Source organism: Pituophis catenifer, unplaced genomic scaffold (genome assembly GCF_029215685.1).
Source record: "Pituophis catenifer annectens isolate HBS135680 unplaced genomic scaffold, rPitCat1.0.hap2 SCAF_2, whole genome shotgun sequence".
In the NCBI taxonomy this organism is placed as follows: domain Eukaryota; kingdom Metazoa; phylum Chordata; class Lepidosauria; order Squamata; family Colubridae; genus Pituophis; species Pituophis catenifer.
Window position 1 is genome coordinate 88,549,601 of NW_027256882.1, and position 26,741 is coordinate 88,576,341.

General features: G+C 40.6%; 1 protein-coding gene across 3 annotated transcripts in view; it reads right to left on the bottom strand.

The window, feature by feature from the left end:
* DAG1 (dystroglycan 1) overlaps window positions 1-24,851 on the bottom strand; it is a 96,848-nt gene extending 71,997 nt beyond the window's left edge. The window contains exon 1 of one of the 3 annotated variants that reach the window (XM_070937123.1): window positions 24,761-24,851. The gene's annotated coding sequence lies outside the window, so the exon portion shown is untranslated. Of the gene's footprint in view, window positions 1-24,275; window positions 24,337-24,610; window positions 24,699-24,760 lie in introns of those variants that run through there. The other 2 variants (XM_070937121.1, XM_070937122.1) reach the window with 2 other exon arrangements.
* Between the last annotated feature and the right edge of the window lie 1,890 nt (window positions 24,852-26,741).

The window sequence follows — 26,741 nt, forward strand, 5'->3', positions numbered from 1 at the left end:
AGAATGCGGCCGTGCAGGTTGTGATGGGGGCATCCCGACACTCCCATGTTACACCCCTCCTGCGTGACTTGCATTGGTTACCGGTTGCCCTTTGGGTGAGGTTCAAGGTGTTACCTACAAAGCCCTTCATGGCCTAGGCCCGGGATATTTGTCGGACCCCCTGCAGCCAGCGACAATTCCCAATCGCCCGGTGCGTTCCCACAGACAGGGCCTCCTCAGAGTGCCGTCAGCCAGACAGTGTCGACTGGCGACCCCCAGGGGGAAAGCTTTCTCTGTGGGCGCACCCACCCTCTGGAACCAACTTCATTTGGAGCTCCGGATGGCCCCTGACCTGTTCCGCCGCGATTTGAAGACCTGGTTGTTCCGCAGCCTGGACTGATGGGGGGGTTTCTTAATGAATTTTAAATTGTTTTAAATTGGAATTTTAATTTTATATTGTCTTTTAATGAGGAACTGTGCATCTTTACCATTGTGAGCCGCCCTGAGTCCTTGGAGATAGGGTGGCATATAAATTGCATTATAAATAAATAAATAAATAAATAAATAAATAAATAAATAAATAAATAAATAAATAAATAAATAAATGGGAGAACACCCTTTTATTTCCACAGCAACTCAGAAAGTGACTGGCACAGAATAATCTAGCAAGCTCCATAGCTCAAAACAAATGAAAATGGGTCTCCCTGATTCATCTTTGGTCTCCCTGATCTCTCAGCAGCTTTCGATACCATCCAACATGATATCCTTCTGGGCTAACTTCAGATAAATGCAGGGCACAGGGTTATGACAACTTTCCCCTTTCTTCCAAGATCCTTTCTAATTGATGTTGGGGAAGAGAAAAATCTAGCCCACAACTCCTTCATGTTCTGGATGGGACTACCACAAACAAGATACAACTTGGAGGTCCTCCCAGACCCAGAGCTCCTGTTCAAGGAGCAGTTGGCAGCAGTGGAAATTTTTTCACATTTTCATTTTCTGCACCAGTTGCATCCCTTCTAAAGGCTTTGCTCGTGGTCACTCATGGCTTAGTCACTTCTTGAGTGGATTGTTGCGATATCTTCAACATTGGGCTAACCTTGAAAAGCATCTGGAAGTTGCAGCTGATGCTATTTTCTAGCACCACTACTAACTGGATGTTGGCAGCCTGCCCCAAACAGATGTCCTCCAGATATACTGGCTGAGCAATTCTCAGAATTCCTAGACAGTGCTTTAGGAAGACCTAATGTCTTCCTTCTAGTATTAAGGAGGTCTTAATACTAGAGCACAACTTGAAGACAATTGATTTATGATGGCATACACAGATTTGATCCATTTCCTTTGTTAATACACCTAACACCACTAAGTGAGGTCACCATAATTTGGAGTGAGTAAAATCAACCAGTTTGTGTAGTGGTTAAAGTGAATATTTGTAGCTCAGGGTTGAAATGAGTGGTCCTTGGTACTCTCCGAGCTTGTTTTTTTTTCTTGCAGACGTTTCATTACCCAAAACTAGGTAACATCATCAGTAGTATTAGGAACTTGGATTTGCTCTCATTTTATATTCTAGCGACTTGCCCTGTCAATGTTGGTGGAAGTTGTCGATGATTCTTTGGTTGGGTTGCAAAGGGTTATAATTTATACAGATGACATCTGAGGAAGAAACAGCAAACCGGAAGCAGCTCTGCCAGAATCAGAGCCGAAAACCAAACAGAATGAAGAGCTGGCAAATAGACAAGGTCTTTGTAATAGTCAAAGACTATTACAAGTCTTTGTAATAGACAAAGTCTCTAGACAAAGTCTTGGAAATGCACCCAAATGCTCCAGACAATTGCTTCTTGCAAGGAGACCACAAGACAGCAAAATACATTAACATTGGGCGTACTAAAGTATATTTGTTAACAATGAATTCAGAAGTTAATTTTAAAAGTTTCTGCCATTATAGACAGAACGTGTTTGAAATATATTATGGGAGAGGAACACGTTTTACTGGACAATAAAATGGATTTTAAAATGACTACAAAAATGATATGGAAAAAGATGATACACTGGATATACAAATGAAAGAGCCAGTTGGGTGTAGTGGTTAAGGTGTTGGCCTAGAAACTAAGAGACTATTCTAGTCTTGCCTTAGGCACAAGAGCCAGCCAGGTGACCATGGACCAGTTACTCCCTCTCAGCCCAACCCCTTCTTCACAAGGTTGTTATTGTGGAGAAAATAGAAGGAAAAGGCAGTATTAGGTATGTTCACCACCTTGAGTTACTTATTCAAAGTAATAAAGGCATATAAAAATCTAATAAGTAAATAATAAATTGGTTGATATCTTAATCATTAAAAGGGACATATAAATAACAAGCCGAAAGAGCGACTCAAGATAACTTTCCTAAACTGGATTTACAAAAGCGACATCTTAAAGCTTTGAAGAATTTTGTGTGACAATACAAAGAAAAAATTAAAAGAAATCAACTTCTAGCACATTGTTTGAAGGGTTTAAAGATCGAGATTGTTAAAAGTAAAAGGAAGGAATATAAAAGTTGCTTTACTTGATTAAGGTTAAAATAGATATGATAACTCTGGTAACTCTTAATGAACTTTTGCTATCAGGACTGAATAACAAAGTTTTTAAGTATTTGTCTACAGATAAGAGATGAGATATAGGCAAAAGAGATCATTTGTTGTATTTTAAAAGATTATAAATTATTAAAATAGTTTATACTTCTTGTGATGAAGGGATAAGTCATTTGTGATTTTTCTTCACTATGCTATTTTTCTTTTCTATTTTTTCTATTTTCTATTTTGCACTTTCTATTTTTTCTTTTCTTTAATTTATTAGTATCAGTTTTCATCTTTTTAATTATGTTTTGATATATCTGCAGGATTTTTATAGGAAAAACTGGACATATTTTACTAGAAAGAATTCTCATAAAACAAAACTAATCAGCATTTTTGGAATTGAGGAACAAGACAGACAACACAGAATGCAAATAGCTAAAATAAAAAGTAACTTAATTAGGGAATGGAAAATGTTAAAAGATTTTTAGTACCAGTAGGATAACTTTCAGAGTGCTGTGCTGTAGCAATTACATGTTTGAAAAAAACAACCACTTACTTAGGTCAGCAGTAAGAGAAATGATGCCACAAAAACTAAAGAGTTTTTTATCATCTTAGGTTCTGGTGATAAGCTAAAGAGTGGCAGACCAAAAGGTTTGTCAGTAAACAAAAAAGCCTGTAGCGTCTTAATAACTATGGAGACTTTCTGACAAATCAGGAACTCAATAAGAAAAGTCAAAATAATTCCTCTGCATAAAAGAAAACAGTTAAAGTATTTACCTGCTCTGTTTTCTAGATTTGGCAAAATGCTGCGTTTTCTAAGGAAACATTCATATTAAACAAACATATTTTGGGGTCAATGCTCAAGAAATATGCATGTTTCTCCTCCTCTTCCATAAATTAACTTGATCAAGCAAAATGTGATGGTCAAGCAAAATATGACAGTCAAGTGACTGTGGACACATGGATCAGGAGGAATCAAGAAAACCTGAATACACTATCACAGGGATGGGTAATTAATTTTTTCAAGGGACTATCTGAGAAACTGGGACTGTTTTGGAGGGCCAACCCCACCACTCTGCCCAACACTATTGCCGCCCCACTGATGCTGCATAGACACCCTGCCACTCTCGCCACCAATGCCCTGCCCCATGCCAATACCACAGGCCAGACTGGGACCACCCACAGGGTGGATGTGGCCTGTGGGCCATTAAATGCCAGGTCTGCTCTAGAGATTATAAAATGAAATGCCTGGAAGGCATGTTGAAGATTACCTAAAATAAATCCTGCCCATGCAGAAATCCACTACTACAAATCCAAGCAAACTTCTACTAAGTGTTATTTAAACATTTTTAGTGAAGTAGAGTTCTAGTACTGAACAGTTTTTACATTTAGAAATATTTTTCTAGCAGCCAACTGAAATGTACATCTTTACCAAACAGTTTCTTGTCCTGGAATAACTCTGAACAATATTGACACCTCTTCTGATGCTTGAAGCAAATTATTTATTTAAATTTATATGCCTCCTATCTCACTCTGCAAAGTGAGTATATTAAAATAATATAAAAACATTAAATAGAGAGAGAAGAAAAACGCAAGATCAGTACAGTGGTATCATCTTCTCTGTTAATCCATCAGCCACCTCCAACATAGAATGCCTGGTTCTTAGCCTGGTCTACCACTCTTCTAGAACCTCCCAGCCAAAACTTAGCCATATGCTGGATTGATTGGAGCAGGCCGATACCATTGGGTGAAATAGTTCCTTGGATAACCTGGTCCTATGCCATAAAGAGCTTTAAAGCAACACCTTGAAATAAGCAACACATTGAATTGAATCTTGAATTGAATGCGTAACTCTCCAGTAGAAGTGGTACGTTGATGATGGTGGCCACCCCTGGACCAGGACGGTCATCAGGGTGAATTTGGATTCTTCCACAGTGCACTCAGAAGAGGTGTATCAGGTAAGACCAATGCCCCTTCTCTAGTGCACTGGAGAAGCCAAGCATGGGACATACCCAAGCTTAAAGTCCTAGAGACGGGAAACGGACTGGTCCCAGGTCCCCAAGGTGGGATGAACTCTCTGGAGCACTCTCTGCCCGAAGGACGCCTCAGCTGAGGCAAAAACGTCTAGCTTGTAGTGGCGGATACAGGGCAATGGGGAGGACCAAGTCACCACCCTGCAAATATCCTCAATGGATGCCTACATTGCCCATTATGGCTGCACTCCTGGTCGAATGGGCCGTTACCCGCTCCAGTAAAGGTCTGGCCTTAAGCTCATAGGCCTTGCCAATGCACACCTTCAACCAATGGCCTACAGTGGAGGGAGTCACCTTCCTGCCCATGGATGAAGGTTGGAACGAGATAAACAGGGATTCATCTGAAAGGATGCTGTTCTTTTGATGTATCTGTACCTGATGTCCAAGGTATGCAATCTTTCCTCCAGGGAATGATTAGGTCCCGAGCAGAAATCAGGCAGAATGATCTCCTGGGCCCTATGGAACAATGAGTTCACCTTGGGCAGAAAGGAGGGGTCCAACCTCAGAACAACTGTCCAAATGGAAGATGCAAAGATCCTCTCGCACCGATAGGGCCGCTAATTCAGAAATCCTCCTGGCTGAAGTGATGGCCATGAGGAAGGTGACCTTAAGGGTCAAGAACTGGAGACTGGTGGTCCTCAACAGCTCGAATGGCATGGACATGAGGGCCTGTAGTACTAAGGTAAGGTCCCAGGTGGGGTATCTATATACCACAGAGGGCTTCAGGTTAGCGGTCCCTTTGAGAAAGCTGTGCACCCTTGGATGTTGAGTGAGGGATTGCAGATTCTCACATGTCAGTACTGTGGACAATGCTGCCACCTGCCGACAGAGGGTGTTGGGAGACAACACTTTGTCCAGCTCCTCTTGTAGAAATCCAGGATCTCGGGGACCGATGCCGAGGTGGGGTTGATGTGTCCCTTGGAGCACCATTGACAGAACGCTGTCCAGGTTGCATTACAAATTTGATTTGTCGAAGGACTGCAGAGTGCATTGACCCCTTCTCCCCCGGTGTTGCAAACCTGGAAAAGAACCTCAGCAACTGGGCGTTCGTCGGATGGGCAAACAAATCCACGATCGGATAGCCGAACCTCTTGGACAGTTCATTGAAAAGTTCCAGATGCAGGCCCCACTCGGACTGGTCTATTGTCATCCTGCTTAGCCAGTCTGCCTGCACATTTGTCCCCCCTGATATGTGCTCTGTTCTGATGGAGAGCATGTGCCTCTCCACCCAGAGCACCAATTTCTCTGCCTCGCTCATGAGGGAACTGGAGTGGGTGCCCCTCTCGCCTTGGTGGCCACATTGTCTGTTAAAATCAGGACGTGACGGTCTGCAATGGCTTCCTGGAAGCGGCGGAGAGCCAGGTGTGCTGCCTGGAGCTCCAGCCAGTTTATATTGTTTTTTAGATCCGCCAGAGACCACCACCCCTGAACCACCTGGGACTGAAGGTGAGCGCCCCACCAAATAGGCTGGCATCTGATGTTATAGTTATGCATTGGGGCTCCTTGAATACGCATCCCTTCTTTATGGCTCATGAAGTCCACCAGTGGAGAGAGCAAGGACCTTCGGTGGGACCTGCACCCTGGCATTGGAGATCCTGCCGCCGGCTCTCTGGTGTGGCAGAAGGAACCATTGGAGAGTTCTGGCATGCAGACGTGCCCAAGGCATAACTGCAATGCAAGAAATCATCTTTCCTAGGAACTGCGAGAGGAGAGCCAGGGACACTGTCTGAAGTGACCGGATCTGGTTCACTAAGGATCTTATACTGTCCTGGTGGTCCTGGGAAAGGTAGATCTCACATGACCTGGAGTTTATCATCGCACTGAGATGAAGAAAGCAAGTGGTGGGGACCAGGTGACTCTTTTCCTTGTTCACTGAAAACCCGTGTCTCTGAAGAGTCCGAATCACGGTTTGGAGATCCTTTTTTGCTTGAGACGGGGAGGACAACTGTATTAAAATGTCATCTAGGTAGCACTGTACCCATACAGGGAGTGCTCTGATGTTCGCCACCACTGCTGCCAACAGCTTTGTGAAGGTTCTGGGGGCTGATGACAGGCCAAATGGCAGGGCCCAGTACTGAAAATGGCGCCATGCATAATAAAACCGCAGGAAACTTCAGTGGGAAGGGCGGATGGGCACATGAGGTAAGCCTCCTTCAGGTCCACAGACGTTGCAGCCCAAGATGGATTGTAGGGACTGCATCTTGAAACATTTGTACATTACGTGAGCATTGAGTTTCTTGAGGTCTAGAATTCCTCTCCAGCCCACCAAACTCTTCGGTACTAGGAAAAGGATCGAATAAAACCCCAGTCCCTCCTAACCCCTGGAAACTGGCTCGATGGCATGGATGTCCAACAAGTGTTGGACCTTGGCTTCCGTAAGGGCTCTCTTTATGTTTTTGGGGACTGGGCAATGTATGAAGTGAGTCGGAGGAGTGGAGAGGAATTCCAGTGGGAGGCCTAGCCTGTTTGTAGGATCCAAGCATCCATTGTGGTCCTCCCATTGGCTTGCAAAAAGATGCAGTCGACCACCAGTGGGGGGATTGGCCTGGTAGTCACTTTCCCTGGTGAAAGGGCCTGCTGCTGGACCCTCAAAATGATTGCTTGGCTGGAGAGTGTCACCTGCCTCTGTCACGGAAGCTAGATCTGTCTTGAAGATGGTCGGAACCCTGGGAATAGGTCCGCTGAAACTGCGTGGTGTTGGAGCTGGTGTCAGCAGACTGAAATGGCTGCCTTTGGAAATAAGGTGAGGGCCTACGATCCGTTCTCCTGTGCATGTAGGGCATCAGCTTCCTCCTGTCCTTATTCTTTATGAGGATGGGATCCAGTGCCTCTCCAAAGAGATTAGAACCCTTATTGGGAGCTGATGCTAACCTTCACTTTGACCGCATGTCGGCCTGCCAGTAGCGGAGCCACAGGAGGCAACGTGATGTAACGCTGGAAGCTAGGGCTCTGGATGCGAATTTGAGTGTTGCGTCGGCTGAAAATTCGGTGGGCGCCACCAACTTATTTACATCTTGGTGCAGCCTGGTTTCCTCAGGGGGCAGCTTCATTTGCATCTGGCAGAGCCAGAGCAAGGAGGCTTGGTTGAAGAAAGAAGCAGCTGTTGCTGCTGATTGCCCAGACGGCCGCCTGATGAGTTTTGTGGAAGGACATTTCCGCCTTCCTATCCTCTGTCTTTAAGCCTTCTACAATGTCGGTAGGAAGGATGGCCGAGGAGGTCAGAAAGCATCCACCATCGGTAATTGTCGGAGCTCCTCGAGATCCGGGCCTGCACTATAAAGCTTCCTATCATTCCCACTAGGAGCTGCAAAGGAGCCAGGTTGGTTCCATTGTTGTTGAATTACATCAATGAACAACTTTGGGGAAGGGATGACCTCTTGTTCTGTGGTTGGTTCCTAGACAGCCCTTCATGTGGGTCCAGAAGGCCCTGGGGGGTTTCTGCAAGAATCTCCAGTACTCCCATATTAGTCATTAGTCACATGTAAAGTAGTGATTTAAAAAAGAGGGACAAAAAAGACCTGTGAAAGCAAGTTGGTCAGGTATCAGCCCCTCATCAGCCCCAAGTTCTGCAGCCAGTTCAATAGGATACAATCATCAACTGATCTAATGGTTAAGGCACAAGACTAAAAACAAGGGGGCTGTGAGTTGTAGTTCTGGTCTAGGCCTGAAACACTGAATCACTTTGGTTCGATCACTCTCAGCCCAACACTCTCAACATAACAACACATTTGTTGTTATGGGGACAATAAGATAAAGAAAGATATGTTTGCCAACTTCAGTTATTTATAAAAATAATAAAGGCATGATTAAAAAGTCTAAAAAAATCTTGTCCAAGTCAATAAAAATTTGGCAAAACAGTCCTAGAGCCAAAAGCCTGATTAATCATATGATGTTTTTATAGGAATAATCATATGATGTTTTTATAGGAATAAATCTAAATAAAATTTCATCTTGGAACATGAGGAAATGGCCATTAATTGCCAAAGAGCGGAATAATGATGCATAACATCCAACTTCTGGAGAATTGGTTTTTTAATTCCTATTTATATGTTAGATACAGGGCTATGCTATGATCCCTGCTTTAAGATAAAATACATTCAAAAATATAAATTTTATAGATTACAATTTGCAAAGTGAACACTATATTATCAAGAAGGTATCAAAGTGCCAGGAAACATTTACCAAGTCCTCCACACAAAAAGTTTACAGTACTAGACAAGAGAACAGAATTAACAACTTTTTTTTTCATTTTTCCCTCAACAAATAGACCTTCCATATAAAAATTATTCAAAAATGTGAATCAAACACCCAGTGGATTTAGTAATTCCTGAGCAAGAGAAGTACCTGACAAGAATAACCTTTGCCAAAATGTCTAGAATCTCATAGTGAGACTCCAAAAAGTTTCAGTCTAACAAGTACAATAACTTTCCAGAGTCATGGTAATAAAGCTAATTTCTTTTCAGTGAGTGGGTGATGGGGGGAGGGGGTTTGTAAATGGAACAAGTGTTTCACTATGAATGTACTTTGTAAGTATATTTTACATCACTTCAGAGCTGTAAGACAGAAGCCTAATTGTATAAACTTTGGTTCTTAGCCTCATCGCCACTTTTCATCACCTCAGTTAGGACTTATTTCTCCATATAAAGACTTTCTAATCATCCCTTACAAGTACTGCGGACTTTCTGTATGGTCTAATAAGATATGAAACACTGAAAAGTTTCTAATATGCATTCATGTGCCTTAAAATATTGGGCTCAGACCAGCAGTGAAATCCACTTACCTTTGCTACCAGTTCAGGAACGCGCTATCCGTACACGCGCCTCTTTTGCACATGTACAGAGCCTTCTGCGCACGTACAGAGGGTCAAAAACCAGATGTAATGACATCCCAGCAGGTAGGTGGAGCCTTCCACCGTCGGCACTACCAGATAGATCCAGCCGGATTTCACTGCTGGTTCAGACTCTAAGAATCAGTCCATTTATTCAAAAGGCAGGTGGTCTTCAACTTACAACAGTTCATTTAGTGACCATTCAAAATTATGACGACATGGGAAAAAGTGACTTATGACCATTTTTCACATGACTGTGGCTGTATCCACATGGTCATGCAATCAAAATTCAAATACTTGGCAACTGACTCATGTTTATGACTGTTGCAGTGTCCCAGGGTCATGTGATCACCTTTTGCTACCTTCTGACAAGTCAATGGAGACACCAGATTCACTTAACAACTTTACAATAGCAATGATTCATTTAACAACTACAGCAAGAAAGGGCATAGAATAGGGCAAAATTCATTTAACAACTGTCCCTCTTAGCTAGCAAAAGAAATTTTGGGCCCAATTGTGGTCATAAGTTGAGGACCACCTGTATATTAAAAGTTTCATGATTACGCCAAATTAGTTATTTTTCAAGGAAAGATCAAGGTGAAAGTCACTGTGGACTACGAAAAGCTTTGATGTTCATCTCAACTTTGCCAAATTAGATTAAACTGGATTATTTTAACTGCTGTTTTAAATGGATTTTAGCTGGTTTTCTCTTCTCTTTTTGCCTGATTGCTTGAGTGCTACACTAGTATAAAGACAGGGTATAAACCAAGAAAAAAATAGCCTAAGAGCTTATACCTCATTTCCAATGTTGTTTGTAGTTTGAACTTACATCTGAACCTAGATATTCCAAGTTACAAAACAAAAACAACACCTAACTATAATGAAGGCTGTACTTCAACTGTGAAGAAATCTAAAGGATAAAAAATGTTGAAAAGCCAGTTTTAGGTTTTGTTTAAAATTCCATTAATTTCTTCTAATCAAGTAACATCCATATTCCACACAGAATGCAAATGACTATTCTTTATCAAGGTCAAGTGCTTCAATAGCAATAGCACTTAGACTTATATACTGCTACATAATGCTTTACAGCTCTTTGTAAGCAGTTTACAGAGTCAGCATATTTCCCCAAACAATCTAGGTCCGTGATGGCGAACCTATGGCACGGGTGCCATAGGTGGTACGCGGAGCCATATTGGTGGGCACGCGAGTGTTGCCCTAGCTCAGCTCACATGCGCACACCGGGCAAATTATTTTCAGGCCTTCCGGTCCCACCAGAAGTCGGGAAACTGGCTGTTTCCGGCCTCCAGAAGGCCTCCGGGGGGGGATGGGGAAGGCTGTTTTTGCCCTCCCCAGGCTCCTAGAAAGCCTCTAGAGCCTGGGGAGGGGAAAAAACAGACCTACCGGGCCCACCGTGTCATCACGTGCCAAAAAAGCAGGGGGAAGTGTGGGGGGTGATGTGTGCATGCACGGGAGGGCGGGGCACATTGAATTATGGATGGGGGCACACGCACCCGCGATCCCCCATGCTCCCCCCACTTTTGGCACGTGACGGCAAAAAGGTTAGCCATCATTGATCTAGGTCCTCATTTTACTTACCTTGGAAGTATGGAAGGCTGAGTCAACCTTGAGCTGGTGAGGATCAAACTCCTGGCAGTGGGCAGAGTCAGCCTGCAATACTGCATTCTAACCACCATAGCTCTTTCAAACATCCAAAAGATATTTATTTGATCTACTAGTGCAGGGGTGTCAAACTCGCAGCCCATGGGCCAGATGCGTCACGTGCTGGCCACACCCATGCCAGGTTTAGTGAAGGGGGAAAAAGTCACAATGTCATGTGACAACGCCATGACGACACAAGTTTGATACCTCTGTACTAGTGAAACCACTGTTTTCCATACTGGGATTCATAAACTATTTATCAACTCAAGATACAAATTAGTAGAGTCATATGTTTTGTAAACGATAAACAATTTTCTTGTGATATGGTCATGTATCTTGGCTATTAAGTTTTGCATGAGTTAGAAATGAAAAAAATATAGGAAGTTTTGCTACTGAAGAGACATCAAGAATCTACATAATTCAGCAACAGGGATCGTAAATGAAGTATTTGGACATTGGTCAAATGTTCCTAAAACAAATAAAAGCAAGCAGTCTAATGAGACATTTTGTTACTCATGTTCTAAAGGAAGTATTTCAACGAATACCAAAAGAGTCGGTGGCAAGAATGTTAATTGTTTTGGGTAATAGTGTTAGATATTTTAGTGAAATATTTAGATTAAAATCAAATCTACATTCAATCTCTAATAAGTTAAAGATATGTGTCAAAAATGTAATTTTATATAAGAAATGGTATTTTAACTGTCAGAAATTCACAGTTCTATATTGTCATCTTTAGTCCCAGAACAAAGGTTTTGAAATAGTTTGTAATGTTAATGAATTCTTTAAAATTCAGTGCTACTGTATATTTCACCCATATTTTAATCCTTATTTATGTATCTTGAACAAAAAGCATTACAAATCATTGGGTCTGATAAAGCTGTACAAGAAAGACAAATATATAAAGAAAAGTTAGTATTGTATAGGAAAAGTGTTTGAATTCTGCATTTAAAGGTTTTTATTTTTTTGCACAAATCATCTTGTTATGCCACTCTTTAAAATCAGAGTATATGTGGTTTAACTAACAGTATTTACCTATATTTAGCGTTTCTGAAGATGTTTTACTTCAGAATGCAAGTGGAGAGAACACATTTCAATACCTCTATCTATACAAATTGAGTGAAAAAAACTTTTCTGATCCAAATAATTTTATGAAGTTAAATATTAGTATCAGAGACAATTTCTCCATTTATTTTTCTTTTTCAGTACTGCATTTTTTTGTTGATGCAGAAAGATCAAAGTGTTACCAGCTTAAGAAATCTATAAAAATTCTTAATTAAATTACATGAAATAATAACTTTCCTAGTTCAACCATACTTTGCTTGAAGCAAAGATATAGAAATGTGAGACATCCGACATGAGCTTAAGCCAAGCATCCCTGGGTGCTAAAGAAACTTATGAATCAAGGCTAAATTGGAAAGTTATTTATTTCATTTGCAGTCATGGCAAATACACAGAACAACACATAGCAGAAAAGGCCTTTATTTCCAGGAGTACAAGCAGTGAAATATCTTTGGGCTATATTGGAATGTAAACTGTGTTCTAATAATGAAGTTCATAAATATCTATGGCAATACTTTGGAAAAAAATCTACTATTGGAAAGCTCAGGCAGAAGTTGGAATCATGCCTTTAAATCAACTACTATGTAATAAATATTTTAAAGTATTTTGCCCATCTTCAAGTTCGCTCTGGTCTTCCCAATTCACCACATGTCGGTATCTTCAGTTTAAGCATGTTCTAATGAAATAATATGGATGAGGGAATTTGGGAGCCTCAAAGGATCAGAGTTGCTTTATTACCTGATGGAATCCCATGTCAGAATTAAAACCTATAACAGATGTCTATCAAAAGCTCAAAAATATTTTTAAAGTGGACATTTTTGGGATATTTCAAACATGGCCTAAACAATTAAAAAAATTCTTTATGAGAATAGTAATTGTGGATATACAAACTAAAAAGTTGTAAAAAACTTTTACCTCAGAACCTTCAACTATTTATTACTTCTGCGGTAGCCAAATTCTGTATTGCTGTGATGAAAATAAGGCATAATTGGTTACAGAAATAACCAGTTTTTATTCATCACTGTTTACTATGTTATATTTTTATACATTACACAAATTACATTATGTCTTAGCTATTTTATTTTAAGTGATATGTATTTTTATCTCATAGATTGCAATATTTTAGATTTATACTTGCATAGGTAACACACGAGTATAGTAGTTATAGGCTACCGTGTTCCCCTGAAAATAAGACAGGGTCTTATTTTCTTTTGACCCCCCAAATAAGGGCTTGGCCTTATTATCGGGAGGTCGCATTATTTTGAGGGTGCAGGAGGCGGCGTGGGACTGGATGTCCTGTCGCTGCCATCGCCTCCCCTCCCTGTTCTTTGTGCCAGCCAACTGGCCCAACACATCCCACCCCAGCCCAATAGCAACAGCTGCTTCCCTTCCCCATCTCTTTATCGAGAGGGGTGGCAGGTGGGCTGTGGAGAAGTGAGATGCATGGAGCGAGACATGGCTCTCCTTGCCGTCTCTTCTCCCCCCTCGCCAGGCATGGTTGGGCTCCTGCCCCTTGCTTAGCCACCCGCCCCCTTTAGGGATGCAATTTGGGGGTGGCCGGTGGGGTGGGTGAGAAGTGGGGCGGAGGTCTTACCTTTCAAGCTCCATTGCTTTCTTCGCTGTTGTGTCCAGGGAAACACGCTGTAAAAGAAAACTTTGCGAGAAGATTTTCTTTTACAACGCGTTTCCCTGGACACAACAGCGAGGAAAGCGATGGAGCTTGAAAGGTAAGACCTGCATCCCGCTTCTCGCCCACCCCAACTGCCACACCCAAATTGCATCCCTAAAGGGGACGGGTGGCTAAGCAAGGGGTAGGAGCCCTGCCATACTCGGCGGGGGGGGGGGGAGAAGAGATGGCAAGGGGAGCCACGTCTCACTCCATGTGTCTTCTCCCCCGCCCCACCGGCCAACCCTCTCAATAAAGAGATGGCAAGGAAGGGAAGCAGCCAGGTTGCTGTTGCCATTGGGGTGGGGTGGGACATTTGGGCTGCTCAGCAAGCGCGAAGAACAGGAAGGGGAGGGCATGTCCCCTCTTTCCCCCCCTCCGGCCTCACCTCATTTTGGTTGCGCGGCAAGCCACCAGAGGAAATGGCGGGATCGGCTGAGCATGCGTGTAAGTAGTTGGGGGGGGGCTTATTTTGCAGGGCTGGCTTATATTATCGTATGCATTGAAAAGCCTGATTGGACTTATTATCCGGACATGTCTTATTTTCGGGGAAACACAGTATGTTTTTATTATAGAGAATCTTTGTTATGCTAGTACTTCATCTCACCCATTTGATTTTACTTCTCTGTTGTATATTTCCAAATCTTGCTGGTCACTGATCAAATGCACAGTATTTTAGTTCAACATGAGTTTGTTAAAAAGAGATTGTCCCATATGTGACTAATTAGTAGACCAAAGGAAACTTGTATATGGGGTATGCATAGAGTTAGTAAAACAGTTAATAAAGCTGACCAGAGTTTCCTTCTTGATAAAGCAGAACAATGCAGGATAGAGGTGCCACTGTCACAACTGGCTGAACCACCATACTCAAAATATGTAGTTCTTAATATATTTATTTATTTATTTATTTATTTATTTATTTATTTATTTATTTATTTATTTATTTATTTATTTATTTTATTCAATTTGTATACTCAGGGCGGTGCACAGCCAGAACTAAAACACATACCAATACAAAATTTAAAATTATTAAAAGAATTACATAACTGGCCCAATTTAAAACAATTCAATTAAAACCCAATGACAATTTAAAAACTAAAAAACTTAAAAAAGACTAAAAAGTGGGGAGGGGGTTCACTCCAGCCCTGCTTGATGGAAAAGAAAAGTTTTCAGGGCACGGCGAAAGACCCGGAGATCCAATATCCTTCGTATCTCCGGGGGCAAATCGTTCCAGAGGGCAGGAGCTGCCACAGAGAAGGCCCTCCCCCTGGGGGTCGCCAGCCGACGTTGCCTGGCTGACGGCACCCTGAGGAGTCCCTCTTTGTGGGAGCGTATTGGTCGGTGGGAGGCTATCGGCGGCAGAAGGCGGTCCTGCAAATACCCAGGTCCTATGCCATGGAGCGCTTTAAAGGTGGTAATCAATACCTTGAAGCGCACCCGGAAGACCACTGGAAGCCAATGCAGCTCACGCAGGAGAGGTGTCACATGGGAGCGCCCCCTCGCTCCCATAATCCCCCGTGTGGCCGCATTCTGCACCAGTTGGAGCCTCCGGGTGCTCCTCAAGGGGAGCCCCATGTAGAGAGCATTGCAGTAGTCCAGGCGGGAAGTGACGAGTGCCTGAGCGACTGTGCGTAAGGAGTCCCGATCCAGAAAGGGACGCAACTGGCGAATCAGGCGGACCTGATAAAAAGCCCATGTAGATCTATGTCTACATGGAAAGATGGTATAGGGTACCTGAATAGGCTCAGTCCTGTCCTCTTCAATATTTTAATAAATGAATAGCGTGTCCAGTTCTGGATACTGCAATACAAGAAGGATGCTGCGGAACTGGAAAGAATGTAGAAAAGACTCACAAAGATACTGAGATGCTTGGAGATTAAATCATATGAAGAACTGTTGAAGTAATATATTTAGCCTAAAGCTACATGATAGCAGTCTTCCAATACTTGAAGGGCTGTCACAAGGAAGAGGTTGTGGATTATTCTCCACAACACCCAAGGGTAGATGAAAACTAATGGATGAAAAGTTTTACAGAGAGAGATCCAAACTTAAAATAAGGAGAAATTTCTTAACTGTGAGAACTACTGAGCAATGCAATATCCTACCTTCTGGTGTCCTGGGTGCTCTATTAGTAGAGATTTTCAAGTAAATATTGGACAGATGTTTGCATGAGATGATATAAGGATTCTTGCCCTGGATTTTTTTTTGGGGGGGGGCTGAAGACTTCCAAGGTTCCTTTCTAATCCTATGTTTCTACAAAGCCCCCTGCAATGTGTCAAATAGCATCCAATCCCAAAATAATTACTAGGAAGCGTATATTTCACTATTGTATCATTTTAAAAAAGGAAGAAAGCTTTTAAGAGAACATTAGATATATAAAGCATTGACTTTAATTACTAAAAAAAATGTTAAATGGGGAAGAGGGAAATCAGTTGTCCATATCAGAACTCTAGAAATTGAATTAATTCTGATCAATTTCAGGATGTCTGTTTTCTACCCAAAATTCTAAACTAATCTTTTAATTTGACTGCATACTGAAATCAGAATAAAAATTCTCAGGAGGAAGGATAACTTTGCTTGATACTATACAATCTAAGTTATATTTTACTCATGTTTTAGTAGTCAGATGTTTCATACCAGGAACAAATATGTTCATCTACTGTACTGTTCCAATTTACCACTTTCATCCTTTCTTAGCATAAGGATTTAATACTTGGTAGAGGAAATTGTTCTTAACATTCAAGTTAATATTCCATGTTTCTGATAAAAAATATATCATAACAACTTGAATAATGTTTATCCACAAGATTCTTTGTTTTCACTGCAACACATACTCCCCTGCAATTAGTTTCAACTGTATATTATAAATGAAAATTATATGCTCATAAAATATGAAAGTGGCCCAAGAGACATTCCTACAGTCAGACAGGAACAGTAACTTATGCATATTTACTTGTGAACTCAATACAAGTATGTGTTTAAAGAACAAATTTAAAACTTCAGCATAGCTAGATGAATACTTATTACTGGCGACAGTACAGATGCCCCCCCTTCAATTCTAATATGTTGTTATATGTTGTTATACTTACATACTAAAATGCATCAACTGAAGTCTGAAGGGATTGTAGCTCCTCAAAAACCTATTAACATTCCAGATATTTCAACTTCTTAACAGGATGTTCCAAACTGGCATGCTAACCTATATTTAGGATACTACTGTGGTGCAACCAATATTAAAAGCAAGCAAATCAGCATGCCTGGACTAGTATAAATATGTCTGCAGTGCACTCTAAATTAAGCAGTAGCACACAGACTGGAAATGCAAAGAAAACTTATTGAACAAATTAACAACACTGTAAAATTAAAGAAGCAAAAGAATACCAAAATTGATATGTACTACACAGGACATGTAGTATGTTTGCACAACATACCGAACTTGGTTACTCAATTAACCTGTTTTCTGGGTTCTCAAAAAACCAACTGAGAAATAACAAACCAAATGGCTTACATTCACTTAGCATACTAAGCCAACCATCCTCCCCACTCTAAAGTGAGAAGTTAACCAAGTTTAACATATTGTGCTAATGCAGCTTGTGCTAATGCAGCTAGTGCTAATGCAGCTATTAGTTCTTTAACTGTCTCAGATAAGTGTTGTGAAAACAAATTAAGATTACAAGGAATCCATGTAGCATGGATTTTTATTTATTTATTTCTCCAAAATTACCAAACTACAGGAACAGGACAGGGAGCTCTTTAATTGTAATTGTTTTCTATTTATAGAGTAGGATGTTTAGAGATACTTAGCCAAGGTGACATAAGCAAGGGAAGGCATGGCATAAATCATATTTCATAAGAAAAAGAGATAGCACTTGGCTAACAAAATTGTCAGGGACTACAGCTTTCTTTTAAACACCAAATCTACTTTCACATCCTCTCATTTTCTCATTCTCTGCTGATTAACAGGCTGGAAAATCTGGACTGAATTCAATGGCTGTCAAGCAGGAAACAAATCTCGGATACATGATGTTAATCAGACTGAACTTGTCCTTTCCCCCCCCATTCCCCAGAATCAACCATTATCCATGTTCTCGGCCCTATGAAAATCATTGCTCATTTCAATTTCCCCAATGCTAGCCAATTTTTTATGGATTTTTAACTTGGGACAATTCTCAAGACAAACACCAAAGAGTACTGCTGAGTTGTTTAATTAAATTTCCTGACTTTTTAAACTTTATAATATCACTGTAGCCCCCAATTTAAAAAAAACTAAAACTTAGTCAAAGTTTATCTTGATTTAAATGACCCCAAATGATGAAATTTCAAATTCTATTTAATTTATTTTAAATTTTTATGTCATCCATCTTCCCTACATGGTAACTCTGGGCATCTTATAAGAATGCCTGTTCCATGACACTAGACCAGCTTAAAACACGGAAAGGCCTGCAACAAGAATCAGTTAAATGTTTTACTACATGACATAATAAAAACTACACATTCAAATTTGTGTGCATGCATATTAATCTAAGAACAACAAAAGATCATAATTGTATTAACCAGCTACTAACTGGCCAATATCCATGTTAAAAACATTTTCCAGGTCTTTATTAGGTACCATACATTAAGTCATGACCTAATAGTTCCAACTCACTTTACTACAAACTAAACAACAAATTTTGCTAGGAAAATGTCACAGCTTTGAAAGTGAGTCTGTTGACAGCAGCTTGGGGCTTTTATATAGTTTTCTTTAATCTCTTGATGTACAAAATTTGAACCAGAAGTTAATGTATTGTGAACAAGGTTTATTGTGAACAATTCAAATCTACAAGTTAGTCAACCTTACTTCTGACTTAAGCACATCTTATCAGCTCCACCTATAATTAACGTTACTGGTTTCACATACTTTTGTTATGACATTCCATTACCGAACAGTAATGAAAAGTTACAAGTAATCTCTGTAATTGCTTACACAAAATTCTGACTGATTAATTACATCTTTTCACTCCAATGCACAATGCACAGTGGCTAGAGACGTTCCTCTTTTCCAATCCCTAACCTAATAAAATGTAAAGCCAGCCATCTATTCCTTCTAGCAGAAATTATTTATTCTTTGTCAAACTTGTAATATCTGTATGGGAGCTATCAAAGATAGTAGTAATCTACTTTTAGAGAGGGAGATTTACATTTTCCCTATAAACTATATTTATTCTTGAGGAAGTTTATATAATTGACATTGGTTTTTGTATGTACTTTTGAAAGCATTTTAAAGAATTATAGTAAAGAATGTTACCACTACTGATCCAGAATTTATTAATTCATTATTAAAACAAAAGGCAAAATTGATTCAATCTGCAAATGAATTTTTTGTAGGAATGACTTATTTAATTCCATTAAGCAATAAAAAACAAAAATGAGGGACACTATAACCGCACAACTCTGCACTGACAAGTATCGAACTAGGTAAAACTGAGATATTTTGAACATGAAATTATATACTTTAGACACTGTAGATACAATTTTCTGTAAAAAGACAATGTTTACCAATTAAAATAGAAAAGTAGATCCAGAATGGTGAATCTAGCCAGGAATCCATTTAATTCAACAATATTCCTGTAGTAGGAAGCTAAACGCTTTCAGGAAGTCCATGAGCAAAGCATTGACTACTTGCTTCGTAGGTCTACATACTGGTAACAAAAATGCCCCCTTATTAATCATGTTGGATCTCTCCTGTTTGCAATACTGAGTTAAATGTCTATCCTTAAGAATATATTGATTTTTTCCAATCATTTTGTCTGTGAAAAACCAGAATTTGATCACTGGTGAAATCACCTTCTTCTCAAAAGTGACATGAAATTTTCATAGAGTTCATGTTATCATCGCTAAAATTGTTTATTGTATTAGCCATTGTTCTGGAGTTGAAAATGTTAGTTTACTACTGGTAATAACCAGTTCTATACATTAGACTGACATAAATATTTCTAATTCCCACTACAGATCCTGGGAGATTTTTCTGCCTATTTTTTTAAAAAAATTGATAATACATTCAATACTCGGTTCTATTCTTTCGCTGTTCTTCTCTACACAAGGCATTGTCTCTTTATTCCATAAATGTTTTAAATTTAAATTGCTTTTCTTTACAATAACCACCAAGATTATATGATAACAGTAGGGGAAAAAAACAGGTGGCAATTTACTCAAGAATCTTGGAGAAATTAACAGAAAATCCAAAAATGATCTATTTATCCTTCGTTACTAGTGCCTGATGTCTTTAGAGAGTACATAATTTATTTCTTGGTACAATGAATTTCTGGCAATGCCATCCATGTAAGACAATGAATATGTGCTGTGGCTAGTGAAATGTCAAGATATATATTCAATGTGTCTCATGATTAGCATTCAAAAGTCAATTCACAAAGAAATAGTAGATATGAAAACCTATACTTTGCACCTTTTTTCTTTCTTCTTTTAGTAATTAAGAACACTGATAACACATCCCAAGAGAGCTATATAAATATTTTGCAACAATTAAGTAGTCCATTTTATCACTGCAATATCAAGAATAAAAAAGCTCTATATGCTCTAAGACTCTAAGATACCAGCTCTGCAATAATCCCATCATATTTGTTGTGGTGGTGATTTCTAAAGCTACTTACAATCAATGATTATTGCCTTCACATATTATTTTGGAAGGGCTTCCATTATGAATTAAGTCTTATGGCAGCAATTTGCCAGTTAAATCTTGTACAGAACCAAGTAATTATGTATGGGAAGTTTAAAAAAATAGGAATGAGATATGAAATATATCAGAGTTTTTTCAAGAGAAACAAAAAAAGCACTTCACATGTGTTGATGTTTAACAATGGAGCTCAACAACTTATCAAATTCACAATTAAAAACTAAGGATTCTCTTCCATTTGAAGTATTTACTGAAACAGGCCAGAATATTTACACTACAAATGCATTCTTGATTTTATATGCTGAAGTTCCCATCATACTTTAATCAAGGAAGAGTTACAATCAAATGCAAGGTAGCTAAAATAGAAGCAAAATGTGTATGGAACTCTTTTGTCTTTATCCAAATTATGAAATCAAAAAAGAAATTTACCAGTATACTGTTACTCTTCAATGCTCTGGACTGATTCTATTTTGAATTATTTCTGTGCAATGGTGGTTTACAATCTAACCAAGAAGCCAGATTCATATACAAACAAGAATTACATTAATCACTATCAGCCTAGTTAAATTGGTGCAATGCTTCCCAAATGTCTGAAAAAAGGTGCATTTACTTACCAGAGAAATTCTAAACATTAGATTTAAAAGGATTTGTGTTGGAGTGCATAGAAATATGCTCATTCAAAGGAATACCTCCTTCATTTTTGCATACATCAATGTTCATGGCATGCCATCTGGCTGAATACAATGGGCAGCTTCCTTTGAAGGCAAGAATCCCGCTGCATGTCAAGAATTGGAAGTGACTGCATGCTCAAATTATAATGAATGCAGAGACTACATAGAACTGCAAACCTCCAGTGAAGTCTTATTGGAGAGAGATAAGAACATATGCAGCAGCAGCCTATAGTTTGTGTGCATACTAAGTATGCACAGTACTCTTTATTTAACTTATTTAGCATAGCAAGTATGCAGTACAACTGATACACCATTTGGGAATTAATGAACAAACATAATTGGTATGCAGGTTACAGCCAACATACCACCATACATCTTTATTAAAAGGAACTTTTCCTCATTCTCTATGCATTTGAGAAAAGAATGTGGCTTAGTAACACATTTAAAATAGTTATGTCTTTGTAAAAATGGGGATCCATAAAACATCTTGCATTGGGTACTCAGAAAATTATTTTTTTGTACATTGAGGAACTTTCCTTGTCCCTAAACTAAGGAATGATTTTTGTCCTAAATTATTAGCACTCTTAATACAAGCAAGGGAAGCCCTTATGCTGAACCAAGAGTTGACCATAAAACATTTTTATTCACTTGGAATGTTAACACAAAATGTTAGTATATTCTATAAGAAACCTGCTAATCTTTTAGGCAGTAAAAGTTATAGAACTGTTTATCAAAGCAGGTCAATATAAAATATTGCATAATTTTACCGCCTCTGACTTGCCATTTAACCAACAGCTCCAAAGAAGTCCCAAATAATTTGTAATTAATATTAATCACATAATTATTCAGTGCCTTAAGCTAGACAGCTGAATACCACCATATTCTGATTTCATATATTAGCCAGGAGCAAGAGAGACCTCAAAATTATAACCCTTCATCACAAGAAAAACACCTTCACAAGGGGAAAGCAATACAACCACATATCACAGAGAAAGAACAGCTGGAATAAAGTTACTATATTGTTAGAGACAGAATACTCACCTTCTATGAACAATTCTACTAGAAAGGGAAAATTGAAAAAACATTTTGGTCTCATCTATCCTTCAAATATTTAAGCAAAAATAACAGCAAAGAGAGATACTGAAAATAAATAACTGCTTTAGTTTACTATTACCTCTGAATTCAACATTTGCCTCCTGAAACTTTCTTTTCACTTGCCTTCTTGGAATATCCTAATTTGCAAACTGCTACCAGAGCCAGCCTCTCAAATTGACATAAGTTCAGAACATAATTGTTTGAAAAGTAACATAAAAATTAGCACATAATTTATAAAGGAGTCAAATAATTTCAAGATAGAACACAAACATCTTAGGAATTCATGTACTGTAATGTTTCAGTCTAAAAATCAGCAAATGAGGTATGAATTGATGTGGAAGCTGTTTACATAGTAACTTTTCTCTGTGAAATATTAATGGAGGAAAAAGAACACAACAGAGAAAATCGCTCTGCTTACTCTCTCAAAGGGTCAAGGTCTAGTTTTAGAACTCCAGCACAAAACATAAAAAAAGTAAACCCTGAGGTCGTTCCAGATTTTCAAAAAAAGCAGTTGCCTTTCTATGGAAAAAAGCAAAATTTAGTTACCTCTTTTCTTTTTCTTACTTACTCTGCATTCATGTTAGAAATTAAAAACTTTGTATCAGATTTTTAAACTTTTGCTGCAATCATGCTTTGAAGTTCCTCTTTATTAAGATACTTTATTAAGGTAGTTAAAATGTACTGTAAAGTTTTCTCTAAGGGATCTCTTTTGCCAGGGCCTTCATTGGAATTGTTTTAGAGCAGTTAATCAGGTTTAAACTATCAACACATATATTTAAAGGATTTTCTTTCTTTTACTGTATTTTTGTTACATGCATGATACACAAGGCTTTTCAGTAATATTTCCTGGAAACATAACTTTGCATACTGAATGCAACATTTCAAATAACATTTATATTAGGAGTTATTTCCCAAGAAGCCAAGTCCACAATACATACTTAAGCGTCAACTACTGGTATTTTGGAAACCTTTAAAAAGATCAACTATGCAAAAGCAGCAGGGTCTAATTCCTATAATCAGTATAAGTAAGTTCTGTACACGTTCATATGTCCAGAACAAATAATTGTGGAACTAGTGCAATATGGGGGAAATGTCCACTACATCAGCTAAGGAGGTCACTATTTGAACATGCCCTTACGTATCGCTTCTAAATATACAGAGGATTTATAAATTTAGCTGAATGTTTGAACTAAATTCAGCTTTTGAAATGCATTGTTTATTCTCCATATGGTGGATACCAGCACTTACTGGTATCATGACAGCATTACCTACAAGAATAACGATTCCAAGACATTACTTTACAGATCAATAGAACCTCTGGTGAATACATCGATCTTTTTAAACAAACTTACATTTAACTTGTCAATGATTCCTGCAGGCCTAACTCTCCGGGCCACAAACATGAAGATAACTTTAATATATAAACATGCACCAACAGGAAAACACTATCTCCTGCCTAGCACTTAAAAAGCCCCTGGTACTTCCAACTGTAAAAATTAGCTACACACAGCTGCAAGCCAACCAGTACATACTTTACTGACAGCAAAGGATTATATTTCTTGGTTTCCTATTTTACAAGATTGTTGGAAGGCCCACAGAGACATAATGCTGAATACTTTTATCTAAATCAAATTACAGTGGCTGTGAATTCTGGACATTGCAAATGAATGTTACACTATTCTATTCGGCATATAGTATACAATGGAACCTTTTAACGATTTCCCAACCCCTTTTTGAATCTCTTAACTTGGATATCTCCAGAACTTTTGGCCAAAACCTAAAGAACCTTGCCTGTTCAGTAGTGCCATATTAACAAAAACATCTATTCCTCACCAAGAGAAACAACTGCAGCGTTTCTGAGAAAGGCCTTCAATGATCACTAAAAATGGCAAAGAAACAAGAGCTACCCTCCTCGGCTGTAAGGACAGACCGCTCAGTTTCCTAGCCTAGGTTCTTATTTCCCAACGTTTCCCCGTCAATGACAACACAAGGCTCACCAACCTAGCTCTGAGGCACCTCAGCGCGCACCCCCCCCCCTCCATGCCCAAAGGCCACCTGCACCTGCTGAGCTTGTCTCGGTTGCATTCAAGGTTCCCCCGCTCACCGGCTACCTCACCGCCACACGCCCCTTCGGCCGGGAGGGCAGCGGCCCAGGCCCAAGGTGAGAGACCCACGGCGAAGATCACCAGGGGAAGCCCATCCACCAGGACGCGGCTGTGAGAGAAAGGAGGCGCCAGAGCCTTTGAGGGAGGGGGGGGGGGTGTTGAGAACGCCCAAAGCGCCAACCGCTGCAACTTAATCCGGGGCGCCGAGAGGCCTCAGGACTTCCCGGAGTCCCGCAACCCAGCTTTCCACCGATGCTTTACGAAGCTTCTCCGGCGCCCGGGCTCACTTACCACGGGGCTCGCGCGCTCCTTGCCCACCCCGCCCCGCCAGCCCTTCCGAAGTGCGGCCCGCGAGGAGGCCGCTCCCTCCCGGGACCCGCCACCGGCACAGTGACCGACAGACCAGGCGACAGAGCAAGCGCGACGGCGCGCGACACGTACCTGGGGGAGGGGCGGCGCACAGGAGCCTAGCAACCGCCGGCACGAGCGCGCCACAACCAATCACGGAGCCTGCCCGAGCTCGAGCTGCAACACACACATCGCCGCTCGGCAGCGTCGGCTTGTTTGGCCAGCGGCAGCCCAGCCCAACCTAACTCAACTCGTCGGACTCCGCCTCACGCGCAAGAACTCCCCCTACCCGACCGCAGGACACGCCTCCTCTCCGAGCCAAGCCACGCCTCTTCTTCGCCGTGCGCGTTCCTCGGGCTACACCTTCTGGGATCTGCTTACACTGTTCCCCCCCCCCCTCAACTCCCAGAATGGAGACCACGCCCCTCCTTATATTTCTTATTGGGCAAAACTGAGTAAGATTTCAGCTTGTCGGGTTCCGATTGGTGGGTCCCGACATTCTTGCGGGAGGTGAAAGAAATCCCGCACATGCATCGCCCCACCTGCGAAGCCCTCTTGGGTTTCTCCTTTCCTCCAAGGGACAAAACCCAGGAGGGGGGTGCAAGTGCTTTCCTGAGGCCCGGCCTCATAGGCTACATTGCAGCGCCTCTTTGTAGAAGCGAGGCCAAGGCTGAAATCTTTTCGGAAACCCTAAAATATCCTTGTTTTATAGGGAACTGCTGAGGTTACCCGGGGAGGAAGGTATTCTATATCTCCACATCTGTAAAGTGCAAGGAAACAGCTGTAGAAAAAGGGGTTAATAAAAGCTACGTACGACGTTATTCCCCGAAAATATTGGAATTTTAGTTTAAGGATCCTAAACTTAAGTTAGCTCGACGTTTGAGTACACGTGTTGTATTTGGAGGGTAGCTGCTGGCTGGGATTTTTGGAGCTGGCCCAATCTAGCTGGAGAACGCCAAGTCGGTGAGCGTGTGGACGCACAACCACTGAAATTTCCGGATGAAAAGCCAGAGTTAAGTGTTCAGCAGGTCCGCAGATTATGCAACTGAATCCCTTAGTACAGGTGTTCTGCAGATGGCTACACCTTGTTGTTGTTAGTTGGGAAGTCCTGTCTGACCCATCGTGACCCCATGGACAATGTTTCTCCAGGCCTTCCTGTCCTCTACCATCCCCCGGAGACCATTTAAGCTCATGCCTACTGCTTCAGTGACTCCATCCAGCCACCTCATTCTCTGCCGTCCTCTTCTTCTTTTGCCCTCAATCTTTCCCAGCATTAGGCTCTTCTCCAGTGAGTCCTTCCTTCTCATTAGGTGGCCAAAGTATACCTTAGCTCAGGGGTGAAATCCAGCAGGTTCTGACTGGTTCTGGAGAACCGGTAGTGGAAATTTTGAGCAGTTCGGAGAACCGGCAAATAACACCTGTGGCTAGTCCCAGAGTGGGGTGGGAATGGAGATTTTGCAATATCTTTCCCCAGGAGTGGGGAGGGAATGGGGATTTTGCAGTATCCTTCCCCTGGAGTAGGGTGGGAATGGAGATTTTTCAGTATCCTTCCCCTGCCACACCTCCCAAGCCACGCCCACAGAACCAGTAGTAAAAAAAAATGGATTTCACCACTGCCTTAGCTCCTGCTTTTGTGTTGGGACTGAGGTAGGTTTTTCTGGATTACAGAATGGTATCCAGCAGAGCAGAGGCAGATGTCAAAACACTGGCATTAATTGCTTATAGTGACACATTTCTTATATGACAGGCCTGTACATTTTGCAACAGCTGATCCGTCCCAACAATGTTCACAAGCAATTCCATATGGAGCTATCATATTAGTCTAGATTTAAATATGGCCATTTTTGTTTATTGATTGGTTTACAATCTTAGCAACAGGGAATGAGACGGGGGATTGTTTATGTAAGGAAGAGATGCTTTTAATATTTCTGTGTTCACTTCCTAAAAGGAAAATAAATTTGGAATATAGCATATCTAGTGTGTTCATTCTACAGGGACAGGGACCACATTGACTATTTACAAGTGTTACAACCTTAAGCAAAAAGCAGTTGACAGAATTATATTTGGGACATCT